The sequence below is a fragment of the Garra rufa genome, chromosome 14, assembly GCF_049309525.1.
Source record: "Garra rufa chromosome 14, GarRuf1.0, whole genome shotgun sequence".
NCBI lineage: Eukaryota > Metazoa > Chordata > Actinopteri > Cypriniformes > Cyprinidae > Garra > Garra rufa.
In genome coordinates, this window is record NC_133374.1 from 37,725,554 (window position 1) to 37,735,553 (window position 10,000).

General features: G+C 45.5%; 18 non-coding genes across 18 annotated transcripts; all 18 read left to right on the top strand.

Annotated features, from left to right (window-relative positions):
- The first annotated feature begins 149 nt into the window (after nt 1-149).
- Nucleotides 150-221, top strand: trnah-gug (transfer RNA histidin (anticodon GUG)). Its single transcript has one exon. It is a non-coding gene; the product is annotated as a tRNA-His (tRNA).
- Nucleotides 222-801: 580 nt separating this feature from the next.
- trnas-aga (transfer RNA serine (anticodon AGA)) lies at nt 802-883 on the top strand. Its single transcript has one exon. It is a non-coding gene; the product is annotated as a tRNA-Ser (tRNA).
- A 1,108-nt stretch (nt 884-1,991) lies between these two features.
- Nucleotides 1,992-2,064, top strand: trnak-uuu (transfer RNA lysine (anticodon UUU)). The gene has a single exon. It is a non-coding gene; the product is annotated as a tRNA-Lys (tRNA).
- A 261-nt stretch (nt 2,065-2,325) lies between these two features.
- On the top strand, nt 2,326-2,407 carry trnas-aga (transfer RNA serine (anticodon AGA)). Its single transcript has one exon. It is a non-coding gene; the product is annotated as a tRNA-Ser (tRNA).
- A 346-nt stretch (nt 2,408-2,753) lies between these two features.
- Nucleotides 2,754-2,825, top strand: trnah-gug (transfer RNA histidin (anticodon GUG)). The gene has a single exon. It is a non-coding gene; the product is annotated as a tRNA-His (tRNA).
- Nucleotides 2,826-3,405: 580 nt separating this feature from the next.
- trnas-aga (transfer RNA serine (anticodon AGA)) lies at nt 3,406-3,487 on the top strand. The gene has a single exon. It is a non-coding gene; the product is annotated as a tRNA-Ser (tRNA).
- Nucleotides 3,488-4,197: 710 nt separating this feature from the next.
- trnah-gug (transfer RNA histidin (anticodon GUG)) lies at nt 4,198-4,269 on the top strand. Its single transcript has one exon. It is a non-coding gene; the product is annotated as a tRNA-His (tRNA).
- Nucleotides 4,270-4,595: 326 nt separating this feature from the next.
- On the top strand, nt 4,596-4,668 carry trnak-uuu (transfer RNA lysine (anticodon UUU)). The gene has a single exon. It is a non-coding gene; the product is annotated as a tRNA-Lys (tRNA).
- Nucleotides 4,669-4,929: 261 nt separating this feature from the next.
- Nucleotides 4,930-5,011, top strand: trnas-aga (transfer RNA serine (anticodon AGA)). Its single transcript has one exon. It is a non-coding gene; the product is annotated as a tRNA-Ser (tRNA).
- Nucleotides 5,012-5,357: 346 nt separating this feature from the next.
- trnah-gug (transfer RNA histidin (anticodon GUG)) lies at nt 5,358-5,429 on the top strand. Its single transcript has one exon. It is a non-coding gene; the product is annotated as a tRNA-His (tRNA).
- Nucleotides 5,430-6,009: 580 nt separating this feature from the next.
- On the top strand, nt 6,010-6,091 carry trnas-aga (transfer RNA serine (anticodon AGA)). The gene has a single exon. It is a non-coding gene; the product is annotated as a tRNA-Ser (tRNA).
- A 712-nt stretch (nt 6,092-6,803) lies between these two features.
- trnah-gug (transfer RNA histidin (anticodon GUG)) lies at nt 6,804-6,875 on the top strand. Its single transcript has one exon. It is a non-coding gene; the product is annotated as a tRNA-His (tRNA).
- Nucleotides 6,876-7,201: 326 nt separating this feature from the next.
- Nucleotides 7,202-7,274, top strand: trnak-uuu (transfer RNA lysine (anticodon UUU)). The gene has a single exon. It is a non-coding gene; the product is annotated as a tRNA-Lys (tRNA).
- A 261-nt stretch (nt 7,275-7,535) lies between these two features.
- On the top strand, nt 7,536-7,617 carry trnas-aga (transfer RNA serine (anticodon AGA)). The gene has a single exon. It is a non-coding gene; the product is annotated as a tRNA-Ser (tRNA).
- Nucleotides 7,618-7,963: 346 nt separating this feature from the next.
- trnah-gug (transfer RNA histidin (anticodon GUG)) lies at nt 7,964-8,035 on the top strand. The gene has a single exon. It is a non-coding gene; the product is annotated as a tRNA-His (tRNA).
- Nucleotides 8,036-8,615: 580 nt separating this feature from the next.
- Nucleotides 8,616-8,697, top strand: trnas-aga (transfer RNA serine (anticodon AGA)). The gene has a single exon. It is a non-coding gene; the product is annotated as a tRNA-Ser (tRNA).
- A 710-nt stretch (nt 8,698-9,407) lies between these two features.
- trnah-gug (transfer RNA histidin (anticodon GUG)) lies at nt 9,408-9,479 on the top strand. The gene has a single exon. It is a non-coding gene; the product is annotated as a tRNA-His (tRNA).
- Nucleotides 9,480-9,805: 326 nt separating this feature from the next.
- On the top strand, nt 9,806-9,878 carry trnak-uuu (transfer RNA lysine (anticodon UUU)). The gene has a single exon. It is a non-coding gene; the product is annotated as a tRNA-Lys (tRNA).
- Nucleotides 9,879-10,000: the final 122 nt, after the last annotated feature.

The window sequence follows — 10,000 nt, forward strand, 5'->3', positions numbered from 1 at the left end:
GATTTGCTCTTTGGTATAAACACCTGCACCTTTGATGTACAATATTTTCTTTTTTAACTTGAAGGTTTTATCTGCAAGCTAAAGAGGACAAGACTGGTTGGTATTTAGCGGCATCTCAAGCAGGCTCTCCAGTGGCAGAGTGGTCGCTTGCCGTGATCGTATAGTGGTTAGTACTCTGCGTTGTGGCCGCAGCAACCCCGGTTCGAATCCGGGTCACGGCAGATTTTTCAGAATGACATTGAAATTGAGTTTCATGTTGCCACCTGTATGTCAGCCCTGTTTTTTGCACACACTCTGTTTCTGACAAGCTCTGAGTGTTAGAGTGAGTTTCCACTTGAACCTTTTTGGAGAGCCTAAGCTCTCAGGTTTGAACCCTGCTGACAATGAGTGGATTCCTCTTTCATGACTTCGGTTGTCTCTTTGTACATGAGGTTCTTTTCCTTCAACTTTAGATGCCACACAAGAGAAAATCATGCATCAGAGGGTCCTGGGTTCAAGTCCCTGTTCGGGCGGGAGATGTTTGCTTAGTGTAGCAGTACCTTTTTTCTGTTGAGTTTATGTTGGTCTACCTTGGTGCCATGCACCAACGCCGCAAGGCAAGAGATGGAAGGACATGGTAACACAACAGTTCTTAGGGGTGTGGCCAAGTGGTTAAGGTTATGGACTACTTTTATTTTGAGGGTCCAGAGTTCAAGTCCCTGCTCAGGCGAGTGAAGTAGTACCTTTTTCTGTTGAGCTTCCGGCTGGTCTACACTGGAGCAACGGCAGAAGGCATGAGATGAAAGGACATTTAGCCACTTCGTAGTCGTGGCCGAGTGGTTAAGGCGATGGACTAGAAATCCATTGGGGTCTCCCCGCGCAGGTTCGAATCCTGCCAACTACGTGGACATTTTCATCTTGTTTTTGGTTTGGACATTCTGGAGCCCGACTTTAAAAACAGTGACTATTACAATATACTCTTTGAAAAGAGTCATGTTAGGAAAAACATTCTGTCTTTAAGCTAAAGCGTACAAGACTGTTTTGTATCCAGAGGCATCACGGGCAGCACCTCCAATGGCAGACTGGTAATGTGTGATCGCATAGTGGTTAGTAGTCTGTGTTGTTGCTGCAGAAAAGCTGGTCTGAATTCTGGATCATGGCGGGTGTTTTTAGAGTGGAACTGAAAGTGAGCTCTATGTTGCCACCTTTCCTTCAAGCACAGTTTTTTGTACAATGTGTCGCTGACATGCTCTGAGTGTTTGAGTGATTTGCCACTGGGAGCTTCTTTGAGAGCCCAAACTTCCAGGCTTAAACCCTGCCAACCATGGGAGTATTCCTCCATCAGTTTTGGCTCCGTTGCTTCAGAGGGAACATGGTGCTGATACATTTTCTAATCACTAGGTGTCAGTACATTTGCTGACTGTTTCACAGAGTGAAGTAGATTTGCTCTTTGGTATAAACAACTGCACATTTGATGTACAATATACTGTTTTTTAACTAATACTGCTAAAAAGAAAAAGGGAAAAAAAGAAAAAAAGGTTTGTCTGCAAGGACAAGGCTGGTTGGTATTCAGTGGGACCCCAAGCAGGCTCTCCAGTGGCAGAGTGGTAGTTCGCCGTGATTGTATAGTGGTTAGTACTCTGCGTTGTGGCTGCAGCAACCCCGGTTTGAGTCCGGGTCACGGCAGGTTTTTCAGAATGACACTGAAATTGAGTTTCATGTTGCCACCTGTACGTCAGCCCTGTTATTTTGTGGACAGTCTGTTTCTGACAAGCTCTGACTGTTAGAGTGAATTGAAACTTGAACCTTTTTTTGAAAGCCTAAACTCTCAGGTTTGATCCCTGCTGACAATGAGTGTCTTCCTCTGTCATGCCTTTGGATGTCTCTTTGTACAAGAGGTTATTTTCCTTCAACTTGAATTGTCACACAAAAGAAAATCTTGCATCAGAATTTTTTTCTCCCACCAACGTTATCACTGTTGCTGCGCAATACCGCAGCGCGTTGGAGGAGAAGCCCGGATAGCTCAGTCGGTAGAGCATCAGACTTTTAATCTGAGGGTCCAGGGTTCAAGTCCCTGTTCGGGCGGGTGATGTTTGTTTTGTGCAGCAGGACCTTTTGCCGTTGAGCTCTTTCTGGTCTACCTTGGTGCCATGCAGCAGCGCATGAGTTGAAAGGACATGGAATAGTCATTGAGGGTGTGGACAAGTGGTTAAGGTGACGGGCTACAAATTCATTTTGTTCTCCTTGTGCAGGTTTGAATCCTGTTAACAGCATGAGCTTGCTTTCGGTGAGCAACGCCACAAAACATGAAATGAAAGAACATGGAAATACGGCCACCTTGTATTTGTAGTCGTGGCCGAGTGGTTAAGGCGATGGACTAGAAATCCATTGGGGTCTCCCCGCGCAGGTTCGAATCCTGCCGACTACGTGAACGTTTTTATCTTGCCTTTGGTTTGGACATTCTGGAGGCCGACTTTATAAACTAGTCACTATTACAATAAACTCTATAAAAAGAGTCATGTTAGGAAAAACGTTCTGTCTGTAAGCCAAAGAGCACAAGACTGTATTGTACCCAGGGGCATCACAGGCAGCACCTCCAATGGCAGACTGGTCATGTGTGCAGCAGATTTGCTCTTTGGTATAAACACCTGCACCTTTGATGTACAATATTTTCTTTTTTAACTTGAAGGTTTTATCTGCAAGCTAAAGAGGACAAGACTGGTTGGTATTTAGCGGCATCTCAAGCAGGCTCTCCAGTGGCAGAGTGGTCGCTTGCCGTGATCGTATAGTGGTTAGTACTCTGCGTTGTGGCCGCAGCAACCCCGGTTCGAATCCGGGTCACGGCAGATTTTTCAGAATGACATTGAAATTGAGTTTCATGTTGCCACCTGTATGTCAGCCCTGTTTTTTGCACACACTCTGTTTCTGACAAGCTCTGAGTGTTAGAGTGAGTTTCCACTTGAACCTTTTTGGAGAGCCTAAGCTCTCAGGTTTGAACCCTGCTGACAATGAGTGGATTCCTCTTTCATGACTTCGGTTGTCTCTTTGTACATGAGGTTCTTTTCCTTCAACTTTAGATGCCACACAAGAGAAAATCATGCATCAGAGGGTCCTGGGTTCAAGTCCCTGTTCGGGCGGGAGATGTTTGCTTAGTGTAGCAGTACCTTTTTTCTGTTGAGTTTATGTTGGTCTACCTTGGTGCCATGCACCAACGCCGCAAGGCAAGAGATGGAAGGACATGGTAACACAACAGTTCTTAGGGGTGTGGCCAAGTGGTTAAGGTTATGGACTACTTTTATTTTGAGGGTCCAGAGTTCAAGTCCCTGCTCAGGCGAGTGAAGTAGTACCTTTTTCTGTTGAGCTTCCGGCTGGTCTACACTGGAGCAACGGCAGAAGGCATGAGATGAAAGGACATTTAGCCACTTCGTAGTCGTGGCCGAGTGGTTAAGGCGATGGACTAGAAATCCATTGGGGTCTCCCCGCGCAGGTTCGAATCCTGCCGACTACGTGGACATTTTCATCTTGTTTTTGGTTTGGACATTCTGGAGCCCGACTTTAAAAACAGTGACTATTACAATATACTCTTTGAAAAGAGTCATGTTAGGAAAAACATTCTGTCTTTAAGCTAAAGCGTACAAGACTGTTTTGTATCCAGAGGCATCACGGGCAGCACCTCCAATGGCAGACTGGTAATGTGTGATCGCATAGTGGTTAGTAGTCTGTGTTGTTGCTGCAGAAAAGCTGGTCTGAATTCTGGATCATGGCGGGTGTTTTTAGAGTGGAACTGAAATTGAGCTCTATGTTGCCACCTTTCCTTCAAGCACAGTTTTTTGTACAATGTGTCGCTGACATGCTCTGAGTGTTTGAGTGATTTGCCACTGGGAGCTTCTTTGAGAGCCCAAACTTCCAGGCTTAAACCCTGCCAACCATGGGAGTATTCCTCCATCAGTTTTGGCTCCGTTGCTTCAGAGGGAACATGGTGCTGATACATTTTCTAATCACTAGGTGTCAGTACATTTGCTGACTGTTTCACAGAGTGAAGTAGATTTGCTCTTTGGTATAAACAACTGCACATTTGATGTACAATATACTGTTTTTTAACTAATACTGCTAAAAAGAAAAAGGGAAAAAAAGAAAAAAAGGTTTGTCTGCAAGGACAAGGCTGGTTGGTATTCAGTGGGACCCCAAGCAGGCTCTCCAGTGGCAGAGTGGTAGTTCGCCGTGATCGTATAGTGGTTAGTACTCTGCGTTGTGGCCGCAGCAACCCCGGTTCGAATCCGGGTCACGGCAGGTTTTTCAGAATGACACTGAAATTGAGTTTCATGTTGCCACCTGTACGTCAGCCCTGTTATTTTGTGGACAGTCTGTTTCTGACAAGCTCTGACTGTTAGAGTGAATTGAAACTTGAACCTTTTTTTGAAAGCCTAAACTCTCAGGTTTGATCCCTGCTGACAATGAGTGTCTTCCTCTGTCATGCCTTTGGATGTCTCTTTGTACAAGAGGTTATTTTCCTTCAACTTGAATTGTCACACAAAAGAAAATCTTGCATCAGAATTTTTTTCTCCCACCAACGTTATCACTGTTGCTGCGCAATACCGCAGCGCGTTGGAGGAGAAGCCCGGATAGCTCAGTCGGTAGAGCATCAGACTTTTAATCTGAGGGTCCAGGGTTCAAGTCCCTGTTCGGGCGGGTGATGTTTGTTTTGTGCAGCAGGACCTTTTGCTGTTGAGCTCTTTCTGGTCTACCTTGGTGCCATGCAGCAACGCATGAGTTGAAAGGACATGGAATAGTCATTGAGGGTGTGGACAAGTGGTTAAGGTGACGGGCTACAAATTCATTTTGTTCTCCTTGTGCAGGTTTGAATCCTGTTAACAGCATGAGCTTGCTTTCGGTGAGCAACGCCACAAAACATGAAATGAAAGAACATGGAAATACGGCCACCTTGTATTTGTAGTCGTGGCCGAGTGGTTAAGGCGATGGACTAGAAATCCATTGGGGTCTCCCCGCGCAGGTTCGAATCCTGCCGACTACGTGAATGTTTTTATCTTGCCTTTGGTTTGGACATTCTGGAGGCCGACTTTATAAACTAGTCACTATTACAATAAACTCTATAAAAAGAGTCATGTTAGGAAAAACGTTCTGTCTGTAAGCCAAAGAGCACAAGACTGTATTGTACCCAGGGGCATCACAGGCAGCACCTCCAATGGCAGACTGGTCATGTGTGCAGCAGATTTGCTCTTTGGTATAAACACCTGCACCTTTGATGTACAATATTTTCTTTTTTAACTTGAAGGTTTTATCTGCAAGCTAAAGAGGACAAGACTGGTTGGTATTTAGCGGCATCTCAAGCAGGCTCTCCAGTGGCAGAGTGGTCGCTTGCCGTGATCGTATAGTGGTTAGTGCTCTGCGTTGTGGCCGCAGCAACCCCGGTTCGAATCCGGGTCACGGCAGATTTTTCAGAATGACATTGAAATTGAGTTTCATGTTGCCACCTGTATGTCAGCCCTGTTTTTTGCACACACTCTGTTTCTGACAAGCTCTGAGTGTTAGAGTGAGTTTCCACTTGAACCTTTTTGGAGAGCCTAAGCTCTCAGGTTTGAACCCTGCTGACAATGAGTGGATTCCTCTTTCATGACTTCGGTTGTCTCTTTGTACATGAGGTTCTTTTCCTTCAACTTTAGATGCCACACAAGAGAAAATCATGCATCAGAGGGTCCTGGGTTCAAGTCCCTGTTCGGGCGGGAGATGTTTGCTTAGTGTAGCAGTACCTTTTTTCTGTTGAGTTTATGTTGGTCTACCTTGGTGCCATGCACCAACGCCGCAAGGCAAGAGATGGAAGGACATGGTAACACAACAGTTCTTAGGGGTGTGGCCAAGTGGTTAAGGTTATGGACTACTTTTATTTTGAGGGTCCAGAGTTCAAGTCCCTGCTCAGGCGAGTGAAGTAGTACCTTTTTCTGTTGAGCTTCCGGCTGGTCTACACTGGAGCAACGGCAGAAGGCATGAGATGAAAGGACATTTAGCCACTTCGTAGTCGTGGCCGAGTGGTTAAGGCGATGGACTAGAAATCCATTGGGGTCTCCCCGCGCAGGTTCGAATCCTGCCGACTACGTGGACATTTTCATCTTGTTTTTGGTTTGGACATTCTGGAGCCCGACTTTAAAAACAGTGACTATTACAATATACTCTTTGAAAAGAGTCATGTTAGGAAAAACATTCTGTCTTTAAGCTAAAGCGTACAAGACTGTTTTGTATCCAGAGGCATCACGGGCAGCACCTCCAATGGCAGACTGGTAATGTGTGATCGCATAGTGGTTAGTAGTCTGTGTTGTTGCTGCAGAAAAGCTGGTCTGAATTCTGGATCATGGCGGGTGTTTTTAGAGTGGAACTGAAATTGAGCTCTATGTTGCCACCTTTCCTTCAAGCACAGTTTTTTGTACAATGTGTCGCTGACATGCTCTGAGTGTTTGAGTGATTTGCCACTGGGAGCTTCTTTGAGAGCCCAAACTTCCAGGCTTAAACCCTGCCAACCATGGGAGTATTCCTCCATCAGTTTTGGCTCCGTTGCTTCAGAGGGAACATGGTGCTGATACATTTTCTAATCACTAGGTGTCAGTACATTTGCTGACTGTTTCACAGAGTGAAGTAGATTTGCTCTTTGGTATAAACAACTGCACATTTGATGTACAATATACTGTTTTTTAACTAATACTGCTAAAAAGAAAAAGGGAAAAAAAGAAAAAAAAAGGTTTGTCTGCAAGGACAAGGCTGGTTGGTATTCAGTGGGACCCCAAGCAGGCTCTCCAGTGGCAGAGTGGTAGTTCGCCGTGATCGTATAGTGGTTAGTACTCTGCGTTGTGGCCGCAGCAACCCCGGTTCGAATCCGGGTCACGGCAGGTTTTTCAGAATGACACTGAAATTGAGTTTCATGTTGCCACCTGTACGTCAGCCCTGTTATTTTGTGGACAGTCTGTTTCTGACAAGCTCTGACTGTTAGAGTGAATTGAAACTTGAACCTTTTTTTGAAAGCCTAAACTCTCAGGTTTGATCCCTGCTGACAATGAGTGTCTTCCTCTGTCATGCCTTTGGATGTCTCTTTGTACAAGAGGTTATTTTCCTTCAACTTGAATTGTCACACAAAAGAAAATCTTGCATCAGAATTTTTTTCTCCCACCAACGTTATCACTGTTGCTGCGCAATACCGCAGCGCGTTGGAGGAGAAGCCCGGATAGCTCAGTCGGTAGAGCATCAGACTTTTAATCTGAGGGTCCAGGGTTCAAGTCCCTGTTCGGGCGGGTGATGTTTGTTTTGTGCAGCAGGACCTTTTGCCGTTGAGCTCTTTCTGGTCTACCTTGGTGCCATGCAGCAACGCATGAGTTGAAAGGACATGGAATAGTCATTGAGGGTGTGGACAAGTGGTTAAGGTGACGGGCTACAAATTCATTTTGTTCTCCTTGTGCAGGTTTGAATCCTGTTAACAGCATGAGCTTGCTTTCGGTGAGCAACGCCACAAAACATGAAATGAAAGAACATGGAAATACGGCCACCTTGTATTTGTAGTCGTGGCCGAGTGGTTAAGGCGATGGACTAGAAATCCATTGGGGTCTCCCCGCGCAGGTTCGAATCCTGCCGACTACGTGAACGTTTTTATCTTGCCTTTGGTTTGGACATTCTGGAGGCCGACTTTATAAACTAGTCACTATTACAATAAACTCTATAAAAAGAGTCATGTTAGGAAAAACGTTCTGTCTGTAAGCCAAAGAGCACAAGACTGTATTGTACCCAGGGGCATCACAGGCAGCACCTCCAATGGCAGACTGGTCATGTGTGCAGCAGATTTGCTCTTTGGTATAAACACCTGCACCTTTGATGTACAATATTTTCTTTTTTAACTTGAAGGTTTTATCTGCAAGCTAAAGAGGACAAGACTGGTTGGTATTTAGCGGCATCTCAAGCAGGCTCTCCAGTGGCAGAGTGGTCGCTTGCCGTGATCGTATAGTGGTTAGTGCTCTGCGTTGTGGCCGCAGCAACCCCGGTTCGAATCCGGGTCACGGCAGATTTTTCAGAATGACATTGAAATTGAGTTTCATGTTGCCACCTGTATGTCAGCCCTGTTTTTTGCACACACTCTGTTTCTGACAAGCTCTGAGTGTTAGAGTGAGTTTCCACTTGAACCTTTTTGGAGAGCCTAAGCTCTCAGGTTTGAACCCTGCTGACAATGAGTGGATTCCTCTTTCATGACTTCGGTTGTCTCTTTGTACATGAGGTTCTTTTCCTTCAACTTAAGATGCCACACAAGAGAAAATCATGCATCAGAGGGTCCTGGGTTCAAGTCCCTGTTCGGGCGGGAGATGTTTGCTTAGTGTAGCAGTACCTTTTTTCTGTTGAGTTTATGTTGGTCTACCTTGGTGCCATGCACCAACGCCGCAAGGCAAGAGATGGAAGGACATGGTAACACAACAGTTCTTAGGGGTGTGGCCAAGTGGTTAAGGTTATGGACTACTTTTATTTTGAGGGTCCAGAGTTCAAGTCCCTGCTCAGGCGAGTGAAGTAGTACCTTTTTTTGTTGAGCTTCCGGCTGGTCTACACTGGAGCAACGGCAGAAGGCATGAGATGAAAGGACATTTAGCCACTTCGTAGTCGTGGCCGAGTGGTTAAGGCGATGGACTAGAAATCCATTGGGGTCTCCCCGCGCAGGTTCGAATCCTGCCGACTACGTGGACATTTTCATCTTGTTTTTGGTTTGGACATTCTGGAGCCCGACTTTAAAAACAGTGACTATTACAATATACTCTTTGAAAAGAGTCATGTTAGGAAAAACATTCTGTCTTTAAGCTAAAGCGTACAAGACTGTTTTGTATCCAGAGGCATCACGGGCAGCACCTCCAATGGCAGACTGGTAATGTGTGATCGCATAGTGGTTAGTAGTCTGTGTTGTTGCTGCAGAAAAGCTGGTCTGAATTCTGGATCATGGCGGGTGTTTTTAGAGTGGAACTGAAATTGAGCTCTATGTTGCCACCTTTCCTTCAAGCACAGTTTTTTGTACAATGTGTCGCTGACATGCTCTGAGTGTTTGAGTGATTTGCCACTGGGAGCTTCTTTGAGAGCCCAAACTTCCAGGCTTAAACCCTGCCAACCATGGGAGTATTCCTCCATCAGTTTTGGCTCCGTTGCTTCAGAGGGAACATGGTGCTGATACATTTTCTAATCACTAGGTGTCAGTACATTTGCTGACTGTTTCACAGAGTGAAGTAGATTTGCTCTTTGGTATAAACAACTGCACATTTGATGTACAATATACTGTTTTTTAACTAATACTGCTAAAAAGAAAAAGGGAAAAAAAGAAAAAAAGGTTTGTCTGCAAGGACAAGGCTGGTTGGTATTCAGTGGGACCCCAAGCAGGCTCTCCAGTGGCAGAGTGGTAGTTCGCCGTGATCGTATAGTGGTTAGTACTCTGCGTTGTGGCCGCAGCAACCCCGGTTCGAATCCGGGTCACGGCAGGTTTTTCAGAATGACACTGAAATTGAGTTTCATGTTGCCACCTGTACGTCAGCCCTGTTATTTTGTGGACAGTCTGTTTCTGACAAGCTCTGACTGTTAGAGTGAATTGAAACTTGAACCTTTTTTTGAAAGCCTAAACTCTCAGGTTTGATCCCTGCTGACAATGAGTGTCTTCCTCTGTCATGCCTTTGGATGTCTCTTTGTACAAGAGGTTATTTTCCTTCAACTTGAATTGTCACACAAAAGAAAATCTTGCATCAGAATTTTTTTCTCCCACCAACGTTATCACTGTTGCTACGCAATACCGCAGCGCGTTGGAGGAGAAGCCCGGATAGCTCAGTCGGTAGAGCATCAGACTTTTAATCTGAGGGTCCAGGGTTCAAGTCCCTGTTCGGGCGGGTGATGTTTGTTTTGTGCAGCAGGACCTTTTGCCGTTGAGCTCTTTCTGGTCTACCTTGGTGCCATGCAGCAACGCATGAGTTGAAAGGACATGGAATAGTCATTGAGGGTGTGGACAAGT